At 38.6% G+C, this 18,592-nt stretch overlaps 1 protein-coding gene across 5 annotated transcripts in view; it reads left to right on the top strand.

Annotated features, from left to right (window-relative positions):
- The window catches only part of Luzp1 (leucine zipper protein 1), an 84,392-nt gene that overhangs the window by 54,832 nt on the left and 10,968 nt on the right, over nucleotides 1-18,592 (top strand). For 4 of the 5 annotated variants that reach the window (XM_029476766.2, XM_021159894.2, XM_021159895.2 and 1 more), the window contains one exon: nucleotides 1,753-1,855. The gene's annotated coding sequence lies outside the window, so the exon portion shown is untranslated. Of the gene's footprint in view, nucleotides 1-1,155; nucleotides 1,177-1,752; nucleotides 1,856-18,592 lie in introns of those variants that run through there. The other variant, XM_085838828.1, reaches the window with a different exon arrangement.

Below are 18,592 nucleotides of genomic sequence, written 5' to 3'. Positions count from 1 at the left end.
CTGGTATATAACATTGTCAGGGCCAAGCAAAAGCTTTTTGAAGGAGCTGTAGCCTGGAGTTGGTATTCCCACTGTCAGTCATTTTGGGCTGGTGAGGAACTCAGTATGTAAAGACCTGTTCCATAAAGCCTGACAACCTGAGTCCAACTCCTGGGATACATACACATGGTAGAAAGAAAGAGTATAGAGCCTTTTAATTTTATTTTTCTTTTTAAAATATTTATTAATTTATTTTATGCATACGAGCACACTGTAGCTGTCTTCAGACACAGCAGAAGAGGGCATTGGAATCCATTACAGATGGGTGTGAGCCACCATGTGGTTGCTGGGGATTGAACTCAGGACCTCTGGAAGAGCAATCAATCCTCTTAACCCCTGAGCCATCTTTTCAGCCCTGGGTATGATTCCTTTTAAAAAGAAATTCTTTAGGCTGGAGAGATGGGTGAAGGGTGAAGAACAGAGGAAGACTTTCCTTCAGTCCCCAGTGCCTATGCAGTGACTCACAACTATCTGTAGCTCCAGTCCCAGGGCTCTCATGTCCTCTTTTGGTCTTTGTAGAACCAAATTATGCTGAGGATCGTGTCCTGGGCTTAATGCATGCTACCAATTGAGCTACACCCCCTAGTCCATGCTTCAGGTTACTGGCTTATCGCTTCAGATACTTCTTTTCCTGTCCAGTCTTTTAAGCCATTAAAGAAACAAACAACAAAACTATTATCTCCTTCTCTAATTCTGTCCTAGCTCTCTAAGAGAATAGAGACAGTTGGTTCTGTGGCATGCATACATTTTAGGGTTGTAGAGTTCAGACTAAAGGGACCAGCAGTCTTGGAAGGAAGCTAGAAGGTGGTCTGTAGGGATGGTAAGTTATGGTTCAAGGAAGGACATGTTTGAATGTGAGATTGTGTCCAAAAGCTTTAGGTTAGCACTCACCCATATGCCATTTTCATTCTTTGAGAGTATAGACAGGAAGATTTGACCCAAGTCCTCTACCCCCATAACTTTTCTCTAATGTTAGCAGTAAGGTTCAGATTGATTAACTCTATCACCTTTCTTTTAGGGAGTGATTTCTTTTAAATAAAACTAGAAGCTGGGCATGGTGGTGCATGCCTTTAATCCCAGCACTCGGGAGGCAGAAGGAGGTGGATTTCTGAGTTCGAGGCCAGCCTGGTCTACAAAGTGAGTGCCAGGACAGCCAGAGCTACACAGAGAAACCCTGTCTCGAAAAACCAAAAAAAAAAACAAAAAAACAAAAAAAAAAAAAACAAAAAAAAAGATTTAGATTATCTATATGCAACATTATCACATTGATGTTTTATATATAAAATAAACTGCTCAGGATGTAATAGATTTTCTACTTGTCTTCCCAAACATTATTAGTATAATTCCAGCTTTACCCCTATGTCATTGCATGATTTACCTTTTCCAAGATCCAGTTTCCTCTTTCACTTGGGCATTTAGTTGATTTCTGAGGTGCTTCCCAGATGCAAGATGTCATAAATCTTTAGAATATTGGGAAATAATAGATTTTTAATTTAAGACAATCTGGCCTGGAATCATGTTATCTGATAGGAGGGGAGGTAGCATGGAGCCTCTATCTCCTTCAGAGACATAGGTAGCTTTCTTTACAGTCAGGCTATAGAAATAGCTCTTCTTGTCTTTTTCTGATGCTGAACTATATGTGAAAGTCTTTGGGTCACCTGAGCCTTGGCATGATTCATGCTATACTTACTTCTTCTTTTATATTCTGTCTAGGTCAACAAGCAGCTACCAGTGAAAGGCAGTGACTGTTTACAGGACAGCAGACAGTGGGGAGGGCAACCATAAGTTCCCACAGAAAGCTCCCATTACCTAAATGGTAAGTATACTGCACAGAGATGCCTGGCAGACCAGTGGAATTGGGTGTTTTCTGAGGTCTTGACAATTTTCTATCCCAGGGAGGAAAGTCAGTATTGGTTGATACATTGTTGTTTGAACCATATATGAGGCTAAGCTAAGCTAAGTGCTTTACATGTTTTCTCTGTTGTGTCCCCAGCCTGATAGGGTTATAGTCTACTCAGGAAGCCAAAAATTTTAAGGAGCAGGGCTAACCTGTCACTTATTGAGTATTTACTGTGTGTCAGGCCTGTCTGTCATAGTTTTCTTTCTTAATACCTATTCCAACTCTTTGAGGTTAGTGCTTTTATCATTGCCAGAAAGTGAGGTGAGAGGTTAAATAACTTATCAAGTTTACACAGGCAACAAAAGAGGCAGAATTAAGTTTTTAAACTAGGTCCTTTTCATTGTATCACATTCACCTTTTGAGAACGTTACTTTCTGGGTTGAGATGGTGGTTCACTTACCTTTCAGAAGCACACCAGAATAAACATTAGAGAAACTTAGACTAACAGCTATTCCTTTGCTTTCTCTGGGTTTTGTGAGCCAGTCTTTATTGGCACAGGAAGGCTGTGGAGAATGACAATGAACTAGGACTGTGAGGACGAGAACTGAGGAGGGGGGACAGCTAAGGGATTTCGTGGTCCTTGTCACTTCTGGTGTACTGTGGATAGAGAAAGGACTGGGGGAAAGTTTGGAAAATGTGTAGTGGCCATGGAAATGCCTGGATACAGAGAGACATCTCGGTAACACTACTCAAGTCAATCCACTCATGAAAAGGACGTTGTAAGGACAAGGAGGAACTTGTCATGAGGTAGTGGATAGCATATAAACATGTCCTTTACCCTGTGGATCTCAGTCTGGTGTAAGTCAGACAGTATTGAGTTTTCATATAATGTGGTTAACATTTGAGGCTGACAAATAGTGAATTCCTGTAGAGCCTTCAAAGATGGAATGAGTTTTCTGGTGGGAAAGTGTCTGTCTTTCTTGTCATTAGAAGTGCTTAGACGCCGGGCGTGGTGCCACATGCCTTTAATCCCAGCACTTGGAGGCAGAGGCAGGTGGATTTCTGAGTTCAAGGCCAGCCTGGTCTACAAAGTGAGTTCCAGGACAGCCAGGGCTACACAGAGAAACCCTGTCTCGAAAAACCAAAAAAAAAAAAAAAAAAAAGAAAAAGAAAAAGAAAAGTGCTTAGATAAGAATTGATGATGAGTTACTAAGACAGCTTGTACATTGAATTCTTTCCACTTTGAAAAGTGCCTGGCCCAACAACTCTATAGTGTGAAGCAGACATGTCAGACATAGAAGTGAATAAACATAGCCATATTTAAATTATTTATAAAATCAGGCAAGCTGCTCAGTTGGTAGAATGTTTGTTTAGCATGCCCAGGTTTAGTCCCCAGGACCAACCTAAGTCTGTATGGTTATATATCAAACTGCAAAGAAGTTTGCTGACCCCTGCTATAAATGACTGTTGGGAACAGGAAATGAATCATGGCAACTATGTTGGGAGAAGGGGCAGGGCAGGATTTTTTATGTTCTATTTCAGATCTTCCTGATCTGCAAGGGCAGGAAGAAGAGCTAGTTTCTAAAGGGCTAGCTAGGTTCACTTAGAAGTAGGTTTAAGGGGCTTAGGATGTAGCTCAGTTGGTGAAATGCTTGTTTAGCATGCCCAGGTTCAGGTCCCCAGTACCACATAAGGCAGGTGCTATGATATATACCTATATAGTCTTAGCACTTGGGAAGTAGAGGCAGTGGGTCTAAAAAATTCTAGGCCATCCTTGGTTACATACTGAGTTCAAGGTCAGCATGAAACAAACAAGGCCCTGTTCTTGGTTTTGTTTTTTGTTTGTTTTGTTTTGTTTTTTAAAGAGGCTTAAGAAGTTTGGCAAAAATGAGCTGCCAAATGGAAATGCAATTGATATCTTTCTAATATTAATCAGAACTGAGGTAGATATTGATGTGAGAGACATTGGCTGTAAAAGATGGAACTGACGGTTGGTACATGCCTGTGACCCAGGCACATGGCAGGAGCATTATGAATTTGAGGCTAGTGTGGGCTACATGGTAAGTTCCAGGAGCACTTGGACTCTAGAGTGAAAGTGTGGAAATGAAACACTTTATTTATTTACTTATATATACAGAAGAGGGCGTCAGATCTCATTACAGATAGTTGTGAGCCACCATGTGGTTGCTGGGAATTGATCTCAGGACCTGTGGAAGAACAGCCAGTGCTCTTAACCGCTGAGCCATCTCTCCAGCCCTCTCTGTGAGTTCTTGATCTTCTTGCCCCAGACTCCCAAGAGCTTGGATCACAGGAGAGTGACATTATGCCCAGTAGGGATGGCTTTATTTTTTTAAAAACATTGTTTTACCTTTGGCTATGTCTGTCTTATTTTTTTAAAGACAAAGGAGAAGCTCTTAAGTTTTTCATTCTTGCACTTCACAGAAGTCTGGGTACATCATAGAAGTGCCATAAATATTTACTGAATAATGAATCTTCTGCAGAGAGCAGGGAAACGTTAGGAAGAAAGGAATCTTTTCTCTTTTGTAGATAGCCCAGGATACAGCACCTCCACCGCTTTCTTCAGATAAGAGATGTGTATTAAAGAAATTAAAGGTATGTAGTTTGAGGCCAGCCTGGTCAATAGTGAGTTTCAGGACAGCCAGGACTATTTTGAGAGACCCTGTAACAAAAAACAAAAACAGAAAAATAAATGTATAAAACATTCTAAGGAGTAGAGGAAGATCCAGAAATACTTTTTGTTCTTACCAGCCCAGTGATGATATTTGGGCAGCCTATAAGGAGTGGTTTCAGCAGTTTGGCCCAGTTTCCATGGCGCGCAGACCTGCAGTCTTGAAGGGGGACAATATGATGGTTAAGCCACTGAGCAAGTGGGTATAGGGCTTGGGTGTGATCTTTGAGAACATGTGTCCAGGACCTGATAACCTGTTCCATCTGATCCACTCATTTCCTCCGTTGTAACCCATGAACAGTTAGTTCCTTGGTATTACTTAGTGTTGTCTGTTAAAGGCCAGTGTCTGGCCAGACACCGAATCATTAGGAAGTTCATTCAGATACTCGCAGTCACTAAGTTTAAAGCATTTATTGTGTGCTAGGCTCCTTGCTGAGTACTGAGAATTCAGAATACAAATAAGAAAGCAAGTAGGGAGGAATATACTGAGTAAATAAAACTCATACACATACAGTTGTTGTGAGCATTTGTCTGACATGCTCAAGGCCCTGGGTTCAATCTCCAGTACTTCTACCACTACAACCAGCTAAAAATGAGACTTAACATGCAGGCTGAAGATAAGGCTGGAGAGATAGTTGGGCAGGCAAGGCCAGAACATGCAGGGCTTCTTGGTTTAATTGGAGAATTTGGACTTTAACCTAAGAAGAATAAGAGCCTTGAAAAGATTTCAGATAGGAAATGTAATGCTCTCTTTTTAGTGTCAAGTAAGTACTTGTTGGTTGTTAACTGAGTTTAGCTTTTTCATTCCTGTGCTATACTGGTTGAGTCTCCACACTCAATTTTGAACAGAAGATAGAAAATTAACACTAAAATCCAAATGGAGGGACTGGCGAGGTGGCTCAGTGGTTAAATGCACTTGTAGAGGACTAGAGTTCACTTCTTAGCACCTATGCTGGGCTGCGATACCATAGCTGCGATACCATAGCTGCATGTAACTCCAGCTGCAGGGGACCCAGTTCCCTCACAGACATGCACACTCACAAAGACATATACACATAACTAAAAACATCGAAAAAGAAAAATGTGATCCACATGAAAACAGTAGTCAGGTTCCTGAACTTTTTATAATTCAGAATAGTGGTAATTTATAGATGGAGAAGCGCTAAAGTTTCATATCTATATTAGTTCTTTTCCTGTTTCCAGAATAAAATATTCTGATTTTTAAAAAAAGTTAAGGGAGAAAGGATTATTCTGGCTTACACTTAGAATGTTCCCATTTGGTGAAGAAGTCAAGGCTGGTCACACTGAATCTACAGAGCTAATCCTGGGGAATTGTTCCATTCACTTCTAGTGTGGGTCTTCCCCTTTCAGTTAATATAATCATATAATCAAGACAGTTCTCACAGGTCTGCCTGGAGATTTGTTGGATACCAAATTGTTATCAAGTTGACTAACTATTATAATTTCCTCTTAAGATATTTGTTCATGAAAAGTTCAGTATAAAGTAGTAAAAGGGGAATGTTTGGAGAATGTCAGTGGAGGGTAGGCCATTCTGTTCTGTTTTGGTTTTGTATGGGGTCCTCACTATGTTTCCTAGGCTTAAGCTCCTTAGTTTAAAGAATCCCCTTGCTTTAGACTTCTGAGTAGCTGGAACTACAGAAATACTACCATGCCCAGTTGTGTGGGTTTTTAAATTTTTTTTGCACTATTGAACCTGGCATGGTGGTACACACCTGTAATCCAATACTTGGGAGGCAGAGGCGGGTGGATCTCTGTTAGTTTGAGACCAGCCTGGTCTACAGAGAGAGTTCCAGGACAGCCAGGACCACACAGAGAAACCCTGTCTCGAAAAATGAAAGCAAACAAATTATTATTGCAATGTTATATATCACGTTAACCTCTACATTGTACAACTTAATGGTTTTAAGCATATTGACAATGATACATTGCTTTTAAAGCTTCTCGTAGACACATGGTATTATTTGTCTTCTGGTAACTGTTAAGTTAGTATAAATCCTTTAATAATTCTTTATCCTTTCTATTACTGAACATATGAAATTTGTGGAGTCCCTAATCCCCCAACTAGTGTAAAAATAGTTAAGGCTTTTGCTGTGCCAGTGGACAAATAGCCAAAGGAAAGAGACTTGTTCCCTTCAGTTTTGGAGAACGTGGAAGCATGTAGGCTACGGAGAGATGGGAAAGAGTCTAGAAGAACCTAGAGGAGAGAAGAGAGCTGAACCATAGATGGAGCAGAGTGAAGGATGATCCATGTTTGATGGTAGCAGTTTCTCCCAAGCATTGCTGTTCTATAAGAGCTGTGCACGGGCTCCATCTGGTGGCTCAGACCATGTAGTGCAGCCAGTGCTCCAGAAGGCATTTGCTATTTCAAACCTCAGTTGCAGTTGAATTGTTGGGAGTCAGTTTTACTATAAGATGCTGGGTGTTCTCTTATAGGTTAGACTGTGTTTTTTAATTTTTAAATTTTTTATTAGATATTTTCTTCATTCACATTTCAAATGCTATACCAAAAGCCCCCTATACCCTCTCCCCACCCTCTCTCCTACCTACCCACTCCCACTTCTTGGCCCTGGTGTTCCCCTGTACTGGGGCATACAAAGTTTGCAAGACCAAGGGGCCTCTCTTCCCATAGCTACATATGCAGCTAGAGACACGAGCTCTGGGGTACTGGTTAGTTCATATTGTTCCACCTATAGGGTTGCAGACCCCTTTAGCTCCTTGGGTACTTTCTCTAGCTCCTCCATTGGGGGCCCTGTGTTCCATCCTATAGATCACTGTGAGCACCCACTTCTGTATTAGCCAGGCACTGGCATAGCCTCACAAGAGACAGCTATATCAGGGTCCTTTCAGCATAATCTTGCTGGCATATGCAATAGTGTCTGCGTTTGGTGGCTGATTATGGGATGGACTGCCCCTAATTTCAAATCCTGATTCTGTTGCTGTTTCCAGCACTATTCTGTTAAATAATGCTGAACCCCTGCCACCCTGCACGTGTGGTACTGGAGATGGAACACCAGGCTTCACATATGCTGGACAAAATGCCTTACAACTGAGATATCTCCTCAGCCCTACTGGTGTCGTGCTGGCAATACTTGTTACATCATTGTCTTGATAGATCCACCTGTGTTAATCTTACTTTTTGGAAGCTTCCATTACACTATGTGCTATGCACTCTTGTGATTTTCCACTTGTCTCACAGATGCTTTGTCCCCTTTGCTATTTTCATCCCTGTGAGCATTGGGGTTTAGACCGTTGATGTCTTATTTTCTCTATGCTCACTCAATTCCTTGGCAATGTCGATATTTTTCTAAGCCATCTGTTTTTGTTGACTCACAGATTTATATTGTAAGAATACCTCTCTTTTGAGTTCTGACCCTGCTTGTGTGTTTATGGGCTCTATTGTCTTTGGATGACCATTAATCCCTCACAGATAATGTTTTAAACTTATCTTCCTTTTCTTACTGTTCCATCTATACTTAATTTCATTGGACTTAGGACAGCACTGTCCTACAAATTTAGGCCAGCAACCTTGACCTGAAGCATCCTTGATTTCTTGCCTGTCTTATACATCACGTGCAGGCTAGGAACAAAAGCACGGGGTTCTCCCTCCACATGGCCAGAGTTCTGACCACTTCTTAGTGTGTCTGTTATCAGCCACACCGGCTTTTGCTTGGAGTATCACAGTGCTTCCTGTTTGGTCTTCCTAGTCAGATTCTTTAGTAGTCTTTTGAAAAAACCATGGCATTTATATTGATTTTCATCATGAGCTAGTCATAATAATTGTTATCACCCAACTTATCTATATATTAAGATTCACTTTTTTAAAAAGTTTTTTGAGACAGGGTTTACAAAATTAATTATTTAATATAAATATTTCAAGGCTCCACCTCAATATCTAGGCAGTCTATCTTATCTATTCTAACCCCTCGACTAGTCTGGCTACCTACTAGCCAAAATCCCAAGAATACTTGCAACTTGGGACTTCATATTTCTGCTAAACTCTCAAGAATTCTTTCCACCTTACTCATCTTGACTGATCTCTTCCTCCTTCCCCTGGCTGGCAGAAGTCCTGCCCTATTCTCTGTTTTGCCCAGCCATTGGGTAATCAGCATTTATTGACAAGGCAGAGAATAAATGGTAAGAATTGCTTACACAGACTTGAGAGAGGAGATTCTTGACACAAGAATTACAATGCCATGTCTGGATTGAAATAAGATATGAGGGCGGAGAAGTCAGCGTTCGAATAATATGAGGGTAACCTTTACACAGTGCATTATGCCTACATTCCACCTTTTTTGTCTAATAAAAGACAAATATTAGACAGAAGACTCATAATAAATAATCTATATACAGTGATAACAGTTACGACTAATCAGGTAAGATTCACATTATGTCTAGTCTATAACTATTTGCCAATTTTGTAGATAATATTCTATTGTCCATCCTAACTTGGTGAATTTAGAGTTTTGTACCTAAATCATTTTCTATCATAACTTGTCTTATTGACCTAAAGCATCTTCTAAGACATAAAACATTTTATTAAATCCTGTATAACTTAAGATTAATTGTGAAACTTTATCTAGTCTTTTCCCCTATCACAGACCTGAGAAGGAATAAATATTACTTGAGTATGTAGGAAGTACAGGCCAGCAGCTTCTGAAACTATAGAAATGACAGAGGAGCAGGTTGTCTGGGAAGTCCCCCAGAAATTCTCTAGGTTCTATCTTCAGCCTTCATGCCCAGAATATCTGACAGACCTTTTGTGAAGCAGGAAGTATGAAGGACTGCTAACCCTAACTTGGCGGAGCTTGGCAGTCAACTTCCCTGCATCCTGTTTGTTCTTTCTGGATAGCATTTTGTCTGCAGATGAAACATGGGCAGCTTTGTCACATCTGAGATGAACTCCATATGGAGGTTCTTTGATGCTCTTTTATCTTCTTTGAAGTGGATTAGAGATAACTTCCAGGAGCAGATCTTTCTCATTGTTGGAAAAGATCTTTTAATAATGAAATCATTCTAAATGTCATATTCTGTGGATCTCTGAGGTTTTTGAAGACCATCTATCTATTGTATATCTGAATTGTCACCCACTGTTTATTCTATTTACTATTTGAATGACTGTGAAAACATCTTACTGTAATTAACTCAACTAGTATCTATTATGACCACAAGTTTGATTGCCTGACTTTTAATTCACATTACTTAATTATCCTAAACAGTTTGTAATAGCAGGCTTAAAAGGAATAGAATTTTCATTGTATCTTTAAGAATTATATTGGTACAATATCCCAAATGTTGAAAACATATACATTATGTGAATCAAAAACTTTACATTTGTATACATATACAAAACGTTATGCCGGTGTAAAAATATAACCTTAATTTTTATATCAATATACAAAGATCTATACCAATGTAAGATTATGGCTTAAAAAAATGGTGGTTTTTTTTTTTTTTTTTGGTTTAAAAGTAAATTCAGTGATCTCTATCCCTTTTTCCTATTATTCTTATAATATTTCTATATTCCCCCTTTCTCTTTTCTCCCTCTCTCCTCCTCTGTCCCCTCCTCCCTAACCCTAGCTAGGAGAGAAAGAATAATAGAGGAAAGAAAAAGAACAAAAAAAAAAAAAAAGAAAAGAAAAAAGAAAAAGAAATCCTTGAACCTAAACACCGTGTTTTGTTTCTTCCCTGTCTAAGACCATAACTACTATAACCATCCCTCTTTTTTTTTTTTTAAGATTTATTTATTTTATGTATATGAGTAACTGTCGCTGTCTTCAGACACACCAGAAGAGGGCATCAGGTCCCATGACAGTTGGCTGGAAGACACCATGTGGTTGCTGGGAATTGAACTCAGGACCTCTGGAAGAGCAGACAGTGCTCTTAACCATTGAGCCATCTCTTCAGCTCTAACCATCCCTCTTTTAATGATGACAAACATCCAACACCCATTGAAGGACCAAAAATCATCTACTCCACCTCTTGGGAATGGGTCCTGCTTCTCGTATAATTGCTTCCTGCTGATTTTAGATATAGTATTCCTTTTGGGAGCCCAAGAAAATTGTGAAAATTGTTAGTCTTAAGAAAGTTAGCTGTAGCATTTGTTGTTCAGTCTCTGTATGTTGGGAAAGTGCAGTCTTAAACACAGTCCTGATTGAAACAGTCTGAAAGGGTGGACTAAGTAAGTAGGGTGTTTTGAAGTTGTCCTGAGAGCACGTCTTTAGAAGAAACAGCACTGAGGTAGTCTGAGGGAGGGTCAGGCAGGAGAGTGGATCAGTAAGCCTGAGCATCTCAGCACCCCTGAGGGTGAATCTTGTCAGGGTTGTATTGACTTCATTGGCATCTGTAAATATATAAACTCTCACAAGTAATACATAGCTCTGTGTTAACATATTTATGGAATGCAAGGTGCACAAATCAATTAATGAAGATTCTTTGTTCTTGTTTGAGCAGGTGAAAGACATCAGTCTTTCTTTATAAGTTGGCATGATAAGTCCTGAGGACTTTGTAGCCAAAGGGTTATTGGCTAAGCAAGCTGAAGTTCTGGCTGGAGACGTTTTTATGTCTCAGCCAATCTTAGAGCTGTTTGCATATGGAGGGATCAGCAAATTATGTTACCTGTCCTGTTTAATTGTCTTGATTTCTTTCTTCCTGTCTGCAGCCAAGATCTTCAGGAATGCTCCCTGGTCATATCTGATTATTATCAATTTGGATGGAATCCATAGTTTTTCTTCTACTCTGGAGACATGGGCATACCCTCTTTCTTTCCCTCCATTTATTTATTTGTTTGTTTGTTTGTTTTTCGAGACAGGGTTTCTCTGTATAGCCCTGGCTGTCCTGGAACTCACTTTGCCTGCCTCTGCCTCCTGAGTGCTGGGATTAAAGGCGTGTGCCGCCCGGCTCTTTCCCTCCATTTAGATGTTAAGACATCCCTAATATATACAGGCTAATTTAGTTCAGTTTTTCCCCATAGTCCATTGTCTCTAAGCAGCTGATTTTATTCATTAGCATTCAAGAGTTTTTAAGGTCAATAAAGCATTATGTAATTTATGATTGAAGGTCTTTGTTACCCCTTTCTGTTTGTTAAGCATTTCTTTTAAAGTATGATTGGATCTCTACAACTGCTTGCCCCATAGAATTATGTGGTATATCTGTAATATGCTTTATATTGAAATATGTAAAAAAAAATGTTTCATTTTACTAGGGACACATGCTAGAGCATTGTCAGTCTTAATTTGTACAGGTATTCCCATAGTTGCCATACCATCTAATAGATGTGTGATTACCAAATCAGCCTTTTCAGAAGGTAAAGCAGCCGCCTATTGAGACCTTGAATATCTATCTACGGTATGGTGCACATATTTTAATTTTGCAAGCTCTGCAAAATAAAATATATCCATTTGCCAAATTTTATTTCTCTGGGTACCTTTAAGGTTACTCCCGGCAGGTAATGAAGTGGTTATATAAAGAACAAGTATAGGACATTTTTTAAAATAATTTCCTTGGCTAGTTGCTAAATGATAGAAAAATCTCTTTTTAAACCTTTATTGTTCACATGGTAGTTTTAATGAAATACTGAGGCTTCTAGTACATTTCCTTTTTTTTTTTTTTTTTTTTTTTGGTTTTTCGAGACAGGGTTTCTCTGTGTAGCCCTGGCTGTCCTGGCACTCACTTCGTAGACCAGGCTGGCCTCGAACTCAGAAATCCTCCTGCCTCTGCCTCCCGAGTGCTGGGATTAAAGGTGTGCGCCACCACGCCCGGCTTACATTTCTTATTAATAGTTGATCAGTTTTAGCATTACCTTGTGCTAGAGGACCTGGTAGACCCATATGGGATCTGATATGTGTTACACACAGTGGATGATTTCCATTTCTGATTACTTGCTGTATTTGAAATTAATTCTGAATCATGCTGAATCAATTCAGCAGTTTTTATATACAGACAACTCTTTCTGCATATTGAGACTTAGTAACTATATTAAGAGACTCTGAAAAGCCTAATAATACTGTAAGAATTGTATAGAACTCTGATTTTTAACTGGATCATAAGGACTCTCAACCACTTTACTATTTTTTTCCTGATTTATAACCTACATTTTCTGATTTTTTTGCAACAATAGAGAATGTAGGGCCTCTAGAAATTGGTGTTTCTTTTATTATACAAGGGAGAATCCAATTAGTTTTTATAAATTGAAGTCTCTTGCTTTTGGGTATTTGCTGTTAATATCCTCCCCCACATTACTTCAAACTCTTTGCCAGTGTTCATCTTGTGCCCATAATGAGGTAATCTCACTATTATTAGTGAAAGGTATCAGAATCTCAGATGCTTTTATTCCAGCTAATTTACAGAGTCTCGTTTTTCTTTTTAGAATAAGTGCAGAAACTTTTTCTATATGTTTTTAATTTTTTATTCCTTTTGTGAGCTAATAATATCCATTCTAAGATATAATTGCTCTGCATAAGATTTCCTATGGGAGAATGAGTAGAAGGTGAGATAACTAAAATACAGACCATCGTTGGGTCAGTATGACCTGTATGTGCATCTTCTAGTTTCTTTTCTACCAGAGTCAATCCCCTTTCAGCTTCAGCTGTTAAGTTTCTTGGACTATTTAATTCTTTATCACCTTATAAAGTTTGAAATGAATTACTTAGCTCTTGAATTGTGAGAGCAATTGTTGTCTGTAGCCAGTTAATATCACCCAGCAATTTTTAACAATCATTAAGAGTTCTTAATTGGTCTCTCCTGATTTGTGTCTTTTGTGGCTGAATTTTCTGCAGACTTATCTTATGTCCTAGATAAATAATAGAATCACCTCTTTGTGTTTTTTCATGAGTAATTTGTAATCCCCAAGAAAGCAAAGGAATTTTTTTTTGTTTTATTAAACATTTTTTCTAAGGTATCTCCATTTGAATCAGCCAACAAAATATCATCCATGTAATGGTAAATTATGGATTGAGGAAATGGCTTAAGGATTATTTCGAATGGCTGTTGTACAAAATATTGGCATAAAGTAGGACTGTTCAACATTCCTTGAGGCAAGACCTTCTATTGGACAGCTGTTATTATAAGTAGGTATTGAAAAAGTAAACCTTTCTTTATATTGTTTTTGTAAAGGAATCATAAAAAAGGCAATTTAAATCAATCACTATAATAGGCCATTCCTTAGGTAACAAGGAAAATGACAGGATTCTAGACTGTAAAGAAGCCATTGGCTGAATGATTTTATTAATTGCTCTCAGATCTGTCAATATCCTCCATTTGCTAGATTTTTTTTTTTTTTTAAATGACAAATACAGGAGAATTCCAAGGGCTGGTGGACTCTTCTATATGTTGAGCCTACAGCTGCTCTTATATAGTTGTTCTAGTACTTGTATTTTTTTTTTTTTTTTTTTTTTTTTTTGTCATAGGCCATTGTTCTATCCTAGTGGGATGGTCCTTAGTGGCAAGGCCATTTGTGTTCTTTTAGCAGTCTCTCTCCCTCTGGATAGTCAGCTGCTGTTGTCTTGTTTATGGATAATTTGGACAGTCTATGACTGTTCTTGATAAAAAGTTTTAATAGTGTCGTCAAGAACATCTCCTATTTTATGGCTTGTCCTTGAAGCTTGGAGGAATGGTAACCCATGTCTCCCCATTAATTTATGGCTATATTAACCACGTAAGGCCTTAAATTTCCTATTTGACTTTTTGGCTTTACATTTAAGCCATTTAATACTTTGTTTTACCTGGGGTAAACTTCTAAGTCATTGAAATTGGGTATCAATCTATTGATAGTCAATAGGAAAAAAAGTATTGCTTTTCTTTGTTTTCGTCCTGTCCTGACTCTCCCACCCCACCCAACCCCACCCCCGCCGCCCCAAGGGGATTCATTCAAGAATCCCCTAAGCCCCTACTTTAGGAATGGCCTTTGTTAATTAACCAATGCCATGTGCACAGCAGGACTCTCCTGGAGGAGAGCAGAATTCTTGCAAGTGGTTTAGAGACTCAGAGCTCTAATGGAGCTTTGCCTTTTCTGCTTTTCACCTGGAACTTTCTATCTAATAACTAAATATGAATTTTAAAGGTGTGAATACTGAGTCGGGCGTGGTGGCGCACACCTTTAATCCCAGCACTTAGGAGGCAGAGGCAGGCGGATTTCTGAGTTCGAGGCCAGCCTGGTCTACAAAGTGAGTTCCAGGACAGCCAGAGCTACACAGAGAAACCCTGTCTCGAATCCCCCCCCCCTAAAAAAAAAGTGTGAGTACTTCTCCATATTGAGCACCAAATGCAAAATGAATTATTTAATCTAAATATGTATTAAATTAATACATCAGCTATATTACTTTATCCTGGCTAGTTCCCAATAACAACACAGGGAGACCAAGATTTATTTCAAGGCCCCTCCTCAATATCTGGGCAGTTTTATCTTAACACTTAAACTAATCTGGCTACCTACCAGCCAAAATCCCAATAATTCTTGTAATTGGGACTTTGGTGTTTCTGCTAAACTCTCACAAATTCTCTCCTCCTCACTCCTGGAGGATTTCTCTGTTTCTCTTTCCCCAACTGCTCTGTTTTTCCCAGCCATTGGATGATCAATATTTATTAACATGGCAGAGAATAAATGGTAAAAATTGTTTACACAAACTTGAGATTCTTGACATAAACATTACAAAGCTGTGTCTGGATTGAAACAAGATATGAGGGTAGGAAAATCAGCATTTGAATAACACAAGGGTAAACTTTACATAGCACATAAAAATAATATGCCCATAAGGGTGGACCGACCTCAAAATTCATAGCGATCCAGCTGTCTCTGCCTCAGGTGCTGTGATTAAAGGTATGTGCTGCCATGACAGCATAGGTTTTACTCTTGATCTTGTATATTTTATAGGTTTAAAGAGAGGTAGAATGCCATGGATGCATAATTCAAGTATACAGAGTATGTCATTGCCGGGCTCCATGTCACTAGTCACCCTTCCTGTTTCTATAGTTTGGCCTTCTCCAGATGCCATTCAGTTAGTCATACCATGTGAGGCTTTTTAAACTTGATAACTCATTTCATTTTAAAGATGAATAATACTCCACTGTCTGGATGTCACAGTGTATCCCTCTGCTTACTTATTTCCCTGCTTCTAGGTTTAACCAATTATAAATGCAATTACTATAGATATTTATGTGCCTGCTTTTATATAAACATAGTTTTTCAACCATTTTTGGTAAGCGAGGAGTTAAACTGCTAGATCATACGGTAAGAGTATGCTTGGTTTTGCTAGAAACTGTCTTCAGAAGTGGTGCTACCATTTTGAATTACCACTGGTATGGAGTTGAGAATTCCTGTTGCTCTGTATCCTCCTTGTTAGCAGTGATTTGGACGTTTTAATAGATATGTAGTGGTGCTGAGGGTCTTTGTTTTTTGAGACAAGGTCTGGCTGTTGATCAAGCTGGCCTCAAGTTGAAGGTGCTTTTCTCCTGACTCAGCTTTCCGAGTGTTGGGATTATGAGCATGAGCAACCAGGACCGCTTTTGGTATATTGTATTTTTTCAGTTCTAAATCAACCTAATTTTTCCATACACTTATTTGTAATCTGTATATATCCTTTGTTAAGGACTCATGTTGACTCATGTTTTTCTTACTGAGATTTTATATATATGACTATACGGCCCCCCCTTTGTTTTTTTTTTTTTTTTTTTTTTTGTTGTTTGTTTTTTGTTTTTTTCGAGACAGGGTTTCTCTGGATAGCCCTGACTGTCCTGGAACTCACTTTGTAGACCAGGCTGGCCTTGATTCGAACTCAGAAGTCTGCCTGCCTCTGCTTCCCAAGTGCTGGGATTAAAGGTGCGCACCACCACTGCCCGGTGTTTTTTGTTTGTTTTTTTAAGACAAGGTCTCTATATGTGTGTAGCTCTAACAGTTCTGGGACTCACATTATAGACTAGGCTGGCCTTGAACTCACAGAGAATCTGTTTTGCTTCTGCTTCCTGTGTGCTGGAATTAAAGTTGTATACCACTGTTCCTGGTATTATTGCTAAAAGTAGTTTAGTTATTTTTTTCCCTGGTATTTGGTTTGCCTAGATGTCTTTCACCTTAACAAGCTTAGATTATTGGTTCTTTCCTCCATGGATTGTACTTTTAGAACAGTACCTGAGGTTACCACTGTACTCAGGGTCATCTGGTTTTTCTCCTTTCATTTTTTTTAGGAGTTGATAGTTTTGCATTTTATACTCAAGTCTGTGCATATAGTCTGGTTATAGCCTCGTCTATAGAGAAGATGATTTTTGTTGTGTTTTTTGCCTTTACTCTTTTCTCAGAGATCACAGGACAGCTTTTAGTCTGGGCTGTTTTGTTCCTTTATCTATCTATTCTTTTCATACTTACTGCTGTGACTGATGACTTTCTTAGATGGATAGCATCAGTTTTGTTAATTTTTAATGTTATGTTAGTTCTTCTGGTCATCCAAGTCTACCAAAACTTTACCAGTTTGTCAGTATCCACACAATAGTTGCTAGAGATTTTGATTTTGATTGAGCCTATAGAACTGACATTCGGAACTGTATTGAGTCTTCCTACCAGGAAACATGGAAACTCTCCCCGTTTACTTAGGTCTCCTGTTTTACAATCTGCAGAACTATGAAAAATGCATATAGGACTTGAGTTTACATTTAAATTTCATTTTTATAGTGTTAATAAAAATGATACTGTACTTTAATTTCAAATTCTATTTGCTCACTGCTGGTACATTGGGAAATGGCTTGGTTTTTATATATATTGTCTATCATGCAACCATCTGTAATCACTCATTGTTTTAAAGTGGCCTTTATTTTCTTGCTCATTCTGTTGAATTTTCTACATAGAGAGGCATGTCTTTCTCTAAGTTTTTCTTTCCTCCCAATCAGCATATCTTTTTATTTTTTTGCCTAATGTATTATCTAAGCTTCTAGTACAGTGTTGAAAATAGGTGGCAAGAATTCTTGCCTTGTCCCTCATCACACAGGAGGTGCTGAGCTTCCGTGTGTGATTCCTGTTGGTTTCTCTTGAACCTATTGGTATGATGACTTATATCAGTTTTCAAAAGCTGATGCAGCCTTCATTCCTTGGATAAATCCAGTTGGTTGTAGCATTTAATTCTTCCTCTACATTGCTAGTTTTCATATACTAGTATTTTGTGGAAGAACCTTAGATGTATCTCTGTACAGGAGATACTGGTCTGTAGATTGTATTTTCTTGTGATATCTTTGATCTTATGAGGATTTTGTTGGCCTTACAGAATAAACTGGGAAATAATTTGCTGTGATTCTGTCTTCTAGAAAATTGGTACACTCTTCTAAATGCTTGAAGGACTTACCAGTAAATCCATTTGGGCTTTTATATATATTTTGCAAAGTTATTGGTGAACAGAATAGGCCTACTCAACATTGTCTACTATTTGGATAAATTGTGGCTTTCAGGTAATTGGTCTGTTTCATCTGGATTACCAAATTTTGGCTACAAAATTGTTCATAAATTACTCTTTAATGTCTCTGAGATCTATAGTGTCATCTCTGTCATCTGTTTTTATTATCTTTCTAGAGACAGCTTTGTCTTTGGTTAACATACCCCTAACACACACACACACACACACACACACACACTTGTTTTCTTGTTTCAACCAGATTTTCACTCTTTTTTTACTTTTTAATGATTTAACATTATTTACGTTAGCTCGTAGTGAGTGGTCTCGAGGCTAACCTCCTTTGTTTAACCAATCATCCTGTTTTATTTTGCTTGGCTGTGGGATTGCCATCACATCCGGTTTACTTTGCCTGTTTGTCGGTTTGTTTCTTACCTTTGAGATTATTGTTAAACTTCATCAACCGTGTGCACTGAGTGCCATAAATATCTCTTAGCCACACTGTGACTTCTTCCTACAATTCTTTAGAGAATATCATACATAAATACTGAATTTCCATCATTTACACCCACTCTCTCCTCCTCTAGCCTATATGCTCCTCCTTCAGATTCATGGCCTCTTTAATTATTATTGTTACAC

Source organism: Mus caroli, unplaced genomic scaffold, assembly GCF_978045245.1.
Source record: "Mus caroli unplaced genomic scaffold, Mus_caroli_1 scaffold_6, whole genome shotgun sequence".
NCBI lineage: Eukaryota > Metazoa > Chordata > Mammalia > Rodentia > Muridae > Mus > Mus caroli.
The sequence above is the reverse complement of the archived record's forward strand: the minus strand, read 5'-3'. Positions and strand labels throughout refer to the sequence as shown.